Below are 11,436 nucleotides of genomic sequence, written 5' to 3' on the forward strand. Positions count from 1 at the left end.
AATTTTAGCCTCCCCCCCCCCTCCCCCAGATCTTATTGTATAACCAATCCCCTCTATGCAATAGACATCTCCCTTAACTGCGAGGGAGGGAAGGCAATTACTTGAACTAACTAGCGTTCTTTTAAAACCCCCCCTTCTCTTCAAAACCACTCCTGTATCCCCCCTTTCCTTGACTTACTTCTTTATACAGGCCTTCCCCTAAACAAACTCCGTTACCCCTTCCTTCAACCCACTCTCCAGTACGAGGAAGGGAAGGCAACTACATGAACTAACCAAACGTTCATCTAAGTTCCGAAACCCTTCTTAGACATAACCTTGCATCTTTCCCCTCAATTCTGTATTCCATCATCCCTCACTTAGACCTAATTCTTTACCCCNACCCCATAGCTAGGCCTAAACCTACACCCCCCTCCACTAAGAGGGAGTGAAGGCAACTACTTGAAGTAACTAAACGTACTCCTCTATACCGTCTCCCTCCTCAATAGCAGATGTAGAATCCAGAAGTGATGCCTCGGCTGTATATGAAGGATATGGCCTGGAAGCTGTCCTAAAAAAATTAAAAAATGTTAACTCAGCCTTTTTAAAATTCATTAAGATATAGAGGATAGTACCTCCCTTTATTCACATAATTTAAACTCCATTATTTTTCAAATCTCCTTTTCACATTTTTAAAGAATAAAAAATAAAAAAATAAAAGGTATTGCCGACTAAAATAAGAAATATAAATCATCATTGAAATCCCATGGAATAACGGGTTAATAATGACTAGGAGATCAAAGCTTTGGAATATTATTCTGTCGGCTCTCCCCTTCCCCCTGTTAGGGGTTTAATTAATTAAATGAACATAGCTACCACTTTCCTTCAATTTTATTATTTATATCCCATTTAACTTTTCAAAATTTAACCTTGAATATCGAATTCAGTTCAAATGGCTGAGCGCTTTTCAAATTCCATAAGTTTAGACCTCTGATCAACTAATTGATTTATTTTCCAATTAATTTAAAATTGTTAACTGCATTTTTGTTTTGTAAGTTTAATTAATCTGAAAACTGGATTTCTCTTTAAATTCTGAAATCAAATATTCTAATTTTCTAAAAAGTTCTCATAAAAATATTCTTTATTTTAATTTTCTAAAAAGTTCTCAGAAAAATATTCTTTATTTTGTGTTTTAATTTTTGAAAATGTTAAAATGTTCGTAAAAGATTGAAATTAAAAATTTTAGAATGTTTTGTACTTAACTTTTTCACAAAGCAGTGATCAAATTAATTAAAAAATTAATTAATGTTTAAGATTAAAATTCAAACTTGGCTTTTTTGTCTAATAATGTGATCAATCTATTTGAACTTAAAATTAAACATTTAATAAATAGAATTTGATTCAACTTCAAAGAAAAAGTTCTGCTAAGAGGTTTTCTTCTTTTATAGTTGACTAGGCACAAGATAGTAATACATTCATTTTTTCATTCATTTCTTTATTCTTTTATTTAATTCAATCATGTATTCATTCATTTATTCGTTAAAGCTTTTATTTGATTCATTTATTTATTCATTCGTCCTTTTATTCAATACATTCTTTGATTCATTTATCATATTATTTGATTCTTTCATTAATTAATCTATTCTATACTTTTATTCAATATATTCATTTATTCAATTCCTTCTTTACTTCCATACAGTACAGTACAGTACAGTACAGTACAGTCAATACAGCACAGTACTTTACGGTAAAGTACAGTACAGTACAGTACAGCACAGTACAGTTAAGTACAGTAAAGTACAGTACAGTACAGTACAGTACAGTACAGTACAGTACAGTACAGTACAGTACAGTACAGTACAGTACAGTACAGTACAGTACAGAGTATTATAATAAAGTGTACCTGCAATGAAGAGAAGCTGTAACGGCAACAACAATACAAATCAAGGAAACCAAACATAGGACAGACAACAGGAAGTAGTCAGCTGTAAAAAATATCTTTATTATCAGCTGTTAAAACTTGACGTTAGAAATATGGCCTAAAGGTCGTCTTAGATCTTTGTAATTATTTGCGGCATTCGTTTGTCAACCTACTTTTCCAAGCATGCATGAAAGGCAGAGGGGTAGATCACATCTCGGAATTGCCAAGATTATTTTGTTATTATTAACTCTAAAATTAGGTTTACGAATAAAAAACACCAATTAGTTTAAGTACTAAAGACGACCTTAAAGTAGTATTACTACTGTCAGTTTCGGGGGACACCCTGTATGAAAGAAAATCAGAGTAGAATATATATATATGGTAACTTTAAGGTGTTGTATATAAAAAATTTGTAATATATATTAATAACTCATGCTAATGATGAGAATATAATTTGTTAATAGGTGAAATATTCTGTGCATACAGTACATGTACATTGTACAGGCCCAGGGGGATATATTAGTATGCAGCATGCATATTTTATACTTCAGTTTTCATCAAAATTAAAATTTAGAAATCGTCTTTTTTCATGAAACAAAATAGCGCACGAAAAAAAGACATTAAAATGATTTTACTTATTATAGGTTTTACATATTTTTATCTAGCGCCATATTTTATAGGAAAACTTGAAGGTTTTTTTATCTACCACATACTTGTATTAAAATTTTTACCCATTGAACAATAAAAACCTTGATTGTCGAAATAAATGCGGTAAAATCCAGAAAATTTCTTTAGATCCGAGTAAATTGAATTTTTATTCAATTTTATTTCACTAACCTAGCTTTCAAACTATTTATGGAAGATTTTCATTTTCAAACCTATTTTTCAAGTTCACCACATTCTAACCATTTTTAATAATGACAAATTCACATTTAATACATCACGTGTACTTTAAAATATTATAAGAAATTGTGTGTGATTTTTTCACAAACTTTATTTAAATTTATTAAGATTAAAATCCAGAATAAAAAAATTAAAGGGTATATGAAAATATTGATCGTAATCTGCATTGGAGGAGTAATTTAAGAAAACGTTATTTAATAAAACAAAAACATCATTTTATCTTATTTTCTTTAAAAATGTTGTTGAGCCTTAATGTACTGTTAAATATTTTACCAGGTTTTGCAAACTATTGAATAATTCAATTTCATCTATTATTTACTGCTAAAACTAAACACATACAATGATACATTGTACGGGAAATTGTTGCGTTATTGTTGTAAATTTTCAAAAACATTAAATCCTTTTTTTCGCCCAAAGAAATTGAGTCTTTGCCACAAACTGTAATTTTTGAAACCTGCTGTCTGCTCTAGATATTTCAAACTATGAATTCTGTTAGATCAAATCTAAGTTTTAAATATCAAAAGTTTACATCTCCACAAGGTTGCAATGATATGACGATAAGATGGTAGGTGACCAGTCCTATTTAAATGGAAGGTGTACAGTCCTATTCAGATAGAAAAGGGTGTCTAGTCCTATTCAGATGGAAGGTGACCAGTCCTATTCAGATGGAAGGTGTCCAGTCCTATTCAGATAGGAGGTGTACAGTCCTATTCAGATGGAAGGTGTACAGTCCTATTCAGATGGAAGGTGTACAGTCCTATTCAGATGGAAGGTGTACAGTCCTATTCAGATGGAAGGTTTGAGAACTAACAGTTGGGTCGCATATAGTGTCTTCTTTTAGAAAACTTGGACTAAACTTTACCTACTGGAATTAATTCAACAATGTTTTCGTTTTAGAAATTAAATACATTTAGGAGAAGGATATTGATAAGAGGAGGAGAGGGGGGGGGGCAATAAAATAGTTAATGTCTAGTCTTATTTTTGAATAATTTTTTAAATATTTTCCTAACCCAGCCCCACCTATCCCAACCCCAGCCTAACCTACCAACCCAACCTACCCCAACCTAACCCAACCTACCTCGACCTACCCCAGCCTACCCAACCTACATCGACCTATTTTAACATACCCCCAACCTACCGTAACCTACCCCAACTCAACCCAACCTACCCCAACCTAACTCAACCTAACCCAACCTAACCCAACCAACCCCAGCCTAACCCAACCTACCCCAGGAAATTCGATACGGAGCCATCATACCTGTTCCCAAACTGCTCCAAATCCCCTAGAACTATCCTAATTTACTACCAAATCTACCTCAAATTATCCCAAAATGTATCCCCAACCTACCTACTACGACTGCCTGTGTTGGGAACATTTTTGTTTCAATTTTTGTTGCTTTTTCAAAACATTCAAGTTTTCATCTGAAAATATTTAATATTCTGGTTATTTCACAACAAAGCATATTTGAAGGAAGATATTTTTATCAAAATTCTTTGATGCATTCAACCTTCTACATACAAGGAATGTGCCGCAGGACAGCAAAGGTAAAAAAGTTTTAAAATTGCAATAAATACAAGTTATTAAAGGGACTGTAAGCGTGATTAAGATGAACCTCCACGGAATTGACAAAGGAACCCTTGATATGATAAAGGTTTCAAAGGTACGGTAGTGAATCGGATATTCACATCTTTGAACGGAGGCTTTAATCTAGAAAAAATATGTCTTAAAAAGATTTTAGAAAATGTATTTTTATTTGAATTCAAGATTTAAAGTTATAAATACCAAACTTTTAAAATTAAAAGTTAAAATTAATCTTATTTTTAAACTTTAGGCCCATGTAGATATTTTGCATTTTAAGATTAAGCTAAAATTGCTATGAAAACTGAGCTGAAAACTTTAGAATTTTGGATATAGAGATCAATGCTTGATCTCCTCTTTTCCTAAATATCCAGATTAAATATTTCTGTTGTCCTCTTGATATTAATCTCCAGATTAATTGAAATTAAGGATATCCCATTTTAAAGTTTTCTGCTCTGTTATGTAGATGAAAATATAATTTTCTAGCTAGAATGAAAACAGTGAATTTTGAATATTTTTTTTTCAGTTAGGTTAGGTAGTTTAGGGTCTAGATTTTAAGATAATAAATTTTTCTTCAGAATTAGGTACACGACATTATGTAAATTTAAGACGCAAAATTGATAATAAATTAATTAAATCCCCCTCCCCTCTGAACAAAATACCCCTTTTGCACTTTGGAAATGTAGAACTGATCTCATGAGTAAATTCACCAGTATATCTAACAGGTTTAAAACCCATTTCACCCTCTCTTAACCTTTTCCAATCACCGTAAAAATTGTAAAAGTAATGTGTTGAGATAAAACAATCCTTTCCCCAGCCTTCCCTGAAAAAAAAACTATAAAAGACAATTTGTGAGAAAAAAAGCAAGAAAGAATTCAATGAAATAATTCCTAGCAATCCAAACTGTTTAACTTTTTACAGCAACAAATAAAAATAGTTTAAAATAACAAATTTTTTATTCAATTTTGAGGAAATTTATCAAGCTGAAAATTTGGTTTGGCTGTCTCCGACAGGAGATTCAAGTTGAAGACGACATTTTATAGAGGTTTTAAAATTAATGGTTAACAACGGTATATATATTAGGTCTTTGGGGAAATCGCTAAGTAGCGAAACAGAGGTTAAGATTAAGAACTTTATCACCCTACAACGGGGTGATAAATTATTTATAATTGTAATGAGCATCATGCGCGCAAAAAGTTTTTGTTGTAATTTTGAATTTTTCAAGTTTGTTTAAGATCAAAATAAAAGTATTTTCACACCTTAAAACGTTAACGGTGTGAAAATACTTTCATTTTCATCTTAAACAAACTTAAAAAAAACACTCATGAAACACTGTAATTTTAAAGCCAATGAAAAAAACATAGCTTTTAAATTGATAAGAAATATTGCAAAAACACTAAATATGCTTTTATTAAAGTCAAGGCTGAATTTTTAACATTGCTCAATTATTCATTGCAACTAGGCAATGAAGAAAGCTAGAAAATGTGGAATCTCTGATAAATATCTATATTTTTGGAACGTTCTTATCAGTTAAGAATTTGGATGATACACAGGGGTAACCAAACAGTATGAACTTTTGAAGACGACATGTAATTCTTCTCAAGATTAAATTTTGCCCTCCGTTTTTTTTCAGGATAGACTAATTGATATGACAAAAAAGTATCAATATATAGATGATGTAATAAAACTATTAATTAAAGAAAAATGACTAGACGTTGAATTTCGTGCATGTCGTCTATAAGTCAGATACTTTGATAGTAACACCTTTTTATCAAAATGAATGAGGTCTCCAAGAATCAACCCTCTAACTCTGAACTTTATTTTTCACGCGACTTCTCCTAAATCAATGGCAGATTATTTGGCTTTTGACTTTACATTGATGATACAAGTCTGCTTTCTAATAACATATTTTTTGACTAATAAAAATAAAAAATAAATAAATAAATAAATAAAAATATTTTTTGACTAAAGTTTTTACTTGTGTTGACATGTCTGTGAATTTAGCTTAAGCTTACCTTAATTAGCGCGATCATGTCAATCAAAGCAAAAAACTTTTTGGCTCATTTTAAAGGTCGTTCGTTTTATGTAAAACAAATATTTTTTAAACACAACGTTTTTGTTTATTGGTCATCGGTTTGTTTTGTTACAATTGTTAAAAACTGTTTTCTTTTTTCATGCATTTAAATTTCGTTGCTTCACTAAAAACATGCCAGGGCCCTTATTTTAAAAACAGGTTTTGAAATAACTTCAATATCTTCTTTGATCAAGTCAAAAGTTATTTTATTTATTTTCTTTTGGAAAGAAAGTGTAGTGAGGAGGAAAATTTGATGAAATCCCGTTTGGAAAATAGAAGATTTGGGATTGGCGGATGGGGTGGAGGTGGTGTAAAATAGAATATAGGAAATAATAGTTACAAATTTTAAGGAACTGAAGAATTAATTTTAAGTGACGTTATTTTAATATGTCTGACTCAGAACGGTGCCCTGAACAGTACCCTGAATGGTACCCTGAACAGTACCCTGAACGGTACCCTGAACGGTACCCTGAACGGTACCCTGAACGGTACCCTGAACGGTACCCTGAACGGTACCCTGAACGGTACCCTGAACAGTACCCTGAACGGTACCCTGAACAGTACCCTGAACGGTACCCTGAACGGTACCCTGAACGGTACCTTGAACGGTACCCTGAACGGTACCTTGAACGGTACCTTGAACGGTACCCTGAACGGTACCTTGAACGGTACCTTGAACGGTACCCTGAAAAAGTTTGTCTGATTTTTTATTTCTACCTCAGAATTGTCAGATTTAAGCAAACTAAAAAAACAAAGATATTTTCCAAATTAGATATAGATTTCAAGGGTACCTTGTTCAATCTAACATGCCCCATTTTAAATAAAAGGTAACCTTAAAGGCAGTGACCGGCTATGTAAGGTATAGTTGAACTGAGGACGCAGTATTGTGGAAAACTTCTTTCGGATTCATTTGAGACATATAAAACTTTTTAAAAGTCTGTAAATCCTGAGTTTGAGCACAAATTCTACGTTCAAAACTCCTGATTTGGGGGTGGATACGCTTTCAGAATTAGTTTTTTAAAATTATTATTTAACGACGACATAAAATGTAAAAATATTCTACAATAAACTATAGACGTCATGTTTAGGAACATTTTGAGAAAATAAAAATTAATCTTATCATCGAAAATAAGTAATCTTGTTCAATTATTAGTTTCTATTATCTCATTATTCTAGTTTCTCGTTATTCACAAAGATGTTCGAAGATTTTCTATAATTATTATTAAAAGACGACATTTAAAGAATTTGAAGAAATCTGCGAATAAATTCAAATAAAATTAGAAATTCAATATAATAATGAAAACGAAATAATCGATTTTAGCATTGATTTATTGACAAATTTCTTTTGTGAAATATATTCCTAGCCATCTAATTAGATCACTGTATAATTTTTACTTTATTTTTCGTTGTCATTATTTAATAATTTAAAAAAAAACTAATTCTGAAAGCGTATCCACCCCCAAATCAGGTGTTTTGAACGTCGAATTTGCGCTCAAACTCAGGATTTACAGATCTTTAAAAAGTGAAATATGTCTCAAATGAATCCTAAAGAAGTTTTCCACAACACTGCGTCCTAAGTTCAACTACCTTACATAGCCGGTCACTCCCTTTAAATCATACGGCAGTCCTTTTCATGATTTAATCTTGCCAATCATTTTTCTTGTAGAGTTTTTTTTCCTGATCTTAAAAAATAAATTGATATAGGGGAAACCGTAAAAATGTGTTTTTTTTTTGTGAGTTTTCATAGTCACCTTCAAATATATAAATCATTTTCTGTTTTGTTCTCAGAATCTGATTTTTTTTTGGTTGATCTTCAAATATTTTAGCGTTTTATTTTGATAAAGTGTTTAGTAAATAAAACTTACTTTATGTTTTGAATTATCATAGAAAAAAGAAAACTATCTTAAATGATTTTTGATTAGTTTTTCTTCAATATGATTTTGTAATAGAAAGAATATTTAATAATCTAGACTCTAACGACAATTAATCTAAGATTCAAGGCATCGCCAGCAGGCCAGAGTTCTTGTTTCTTGTATAAAATACATATTTTAAGAATGTTCACAGACATAACCCGTTTTCAGTCGGATTTTAGAACTTCAACGCAACATTACTACCACTAAAAATCTTCTCTTTAAAAAAATCCCTGAAGAGGCCGCCGAGCCTTATTTGACTTGAATAGGAGGTTTATGGTGTAAACTCAATTATCCTGAACCCCCCCCCCCCCATTAATACCCCACCGTGGAAGAGGGGGGGGGGGGCACCAAATCATTACTGAAAGAAAGAATGATTTTGATCAAACTCTATAAATTCTAATTTGTTGAAAGATGTTCTTCAATCCAGAAAGTTTTACAAGAATTCAAGAGTACATTTGTGCTCCTGGCAATAGATTAATATAAACTAATCTTAAAATTTATCTTCTAATAAATAAATATTTCTTTTTCGAAACATTTTTTAATCTAAGTTTTAAATTAAACAATAAAAGTTTTTGCATTTTGATCTTAAGCTATATGGTTTGGCTTGAAAGTAGAAAATACTAAATAACATTTTTTTGTTTGTTTGTTTATTAGGGCCACGGGGGTCATCTCTTTTTTAAACTTTTCTTTTTCAACGTTCTAAAAATTATTAAAAGAACATTTTTATTATGTTCATTGAAAACAATAACATAGTAATCTTTACATTTCCAGTCTAAGAAAGAAATTGAGTGTTTGCCACAAACTCTGATTTTCGAATCTATGGCGACCATATGTCGTAGAGCTTTGATTTAATTTAAACTAAAAATTCTGTTCGATAAAATAATTGAAGCTCGAAATATTAAAACTTTAAATCATCAGGTTGCAAAGATATAAAGATTACAAATTATTTTTTTTCTCAGGTGAACTCATAATTTTACAAAAAATCTTACTTTGTGTGAAAAATAAAATAAGATATGTTTAACCCTGTTGAGGAGGCGGATGAAAGCAAATTAGAAGTTGTAAATGAAAGAAAAGTTGAAACTAGATTATGCTCGACTTTTCCTTACATGGTGTCCCGATAAACATGAAATATAATCATTTGTTGTCTTGGCTTGGTTTGTATTCATGCAATGAACATACTAACCGCTGAACCAAGATGGCCCAAATTTTTTTTTGCAGTATCTCACATGACACCAAAAAGAAGAATGTGGACATAATCCAAATAGTAAATTTTGCCTCCAACAAATGTCGATTTGATTTTTTTTCTTAAATCTATAAATGAAAATAGAAAGATTCATAAAATTTTTAATTTTAAGACAAACTTTATAAAAATAGAAATATAATTTCAATAAAAACATTTTATGATGATAAAATATTAAATTAAATAAATGATCTCAATCAAGAAAAAACGACCTGAGGCCGAATTTAAAATATTTGAGACACGACGTAAATATGGTGGGTTCCACTTAGAATTGCATCTAATGTTTCAAGATTCAAGCCGGCGCTCAATTGAAACCGGTTTTTGGCGGATTTGAGACGCAGCTCAATTATTCTTTAAATTATTCGGACTCAGGAATTTTTAGCTTTCAGTAGTCTTATAATCTTGGAATCCTCTGCTTGGAATCCGCTGCTTGGAATCCGCTGCTTGGAATCCGCTGCTTGGAATCCGCTGCTTGGAATCCGCTGCTTGGAATCCGCTGCTTGGAATCCGCTGCTTGGAATCCGCTGCTTGGAATCCGCTGCTTGGAATCCGCTGCTTGGAATCCGCTGCTTGGAATCCGCTGCTTGGAATCCGCTGCTTGGAATCCGCTGCTTGGAATCCGCTGCTTGGAAATGAGTATAAAGAAATTATATAGACTTATACTAACATTTCCAACAAAAATTCGTTTCAGAAAAAGTTATTAATCTATATATAAATTTGGCTTGTCTGTCTGTTTGTTTGTCTGTTTGTATCCAATAAACGTCAAAACGGCTGAACCGATCGAGCCAAAATTTTTTGTGGGACATCTAAGGACCCCAGGGAAGGTTTATGAATGATTGAAATTTTAAAAATTTGTGTTTAAAAGTTTTTTATTTTTGTAAAATTTTGAAAATGCGCGAAAAAATATTATGAAATGTTTGTTTTTGTTTTATACTGTACAAAGAGAAGATGCTCACAGATAAAGCCACAATTAAAAGTTTAAATAGAAAATGGGCGCAAAGCGCCCTAAAAGCGCGCGAAGCGCCCTGAATTTCTAGTTATAATAATATTTTAATGTGACAGAATTGTTCTTATTTTCACCTTCAGAACAATTTTCTTATAAGCTATTAGCCCAAATTTTAAGAACAGATTTTCTTATTGAAAAACACAACTGAACATGTTGAAGCTTCAAATACTTGTCTTATTAAATGTATTATTTCAGAAAACCAGCCCCCCCCCCCCTTACCCCCTTTCTTCAAAATAACATATCAGCACTAATGATGTTCACAAGGAACCGATCTTTCTCACAAAAAATTAGATCAGGATTTTGTCAATTTCTCCTTGTATGTATAGTATACATATTTCCTTGTCTGTTATGTCTTTTAGGGTGTCTGTGTCAAATAAACGTCAAAACGGCTGAACCGATAGTGCCAACATTTTGTGTGGTACTGGGACCTCATATGACCCCAGGTATGGTTTATCAATTCTCAGAATTACAAAAAGTTGTCTCCAAACATTTCTGATTTGCGTAAAGTTTAAAAAATTCACGAAAATAAAATTGTAAATCTGCAATTTTTAAAAATTATTTCATAGAAGAGTAAAAGCTGAAAGATTGAGCAACAATTTAAGTTGAAATAGAAAATCGGTGCGAAGCGCCCTGCTAACCTATAGTATACTATTGTAACAGTGGGCGAGTTTTGTTGATCTTTTACGATCAGCAATTCAAGGATGTTGTGGATCGCTGAGATCATAGCTACCAAGGGGAATCATGCCCCCTTTCCCCCCCCCCCATCTTTAACCCTACGGTTGGACTTTAGAGTCCTATTTTGAATCCTAACGGATTTATTTGAG

The 11,436-nt window shown here is 31.9% G+C and overlaps 1 long non-coding RNA gene across 1 annotated transcript; it reads right to left on the minus strand.

Annotated features, from left to right (window-relative positions):
* Nucleotides 1-384: 384 nt before the first annotated feature.
* On the minus strand, nucleotides 385-4,246 carry LOC111714707 (uncharacterized). Its single transcript, XR_002768042.1, has 3 exons — nucleotides 4,149-4,246; nucleotides 1,880-1,961; nucleotides 385-547 (listed from the first exon to the last, which is right to left on the minus strand). It is a non-coding gene; the product is annotated as an uncharacterized LOC111714707 (long non-coding RNA).
* Between the last annotated feature and the right edge of the window lie 7,190 nt (nucleotides 4,247-11,436).

The sequence above is a fragment of the Eurytemora carolleeae genome, unplaced genomic scaffold (genome assembly GCF_000591075.1).
Source record: "Eurytemora carolleeae unplaced genomic scaffold, Eaff_2.0 scaffold1612, whole genome shotgun sequence".
NCBI classification, from domain to species: domain Eukaryota; kingdom Metazoa; phylum Arthropoda; class Copepoda; order Calanoida; family Temoridae; genus Eurytemora; species Eurytemora carolleeae.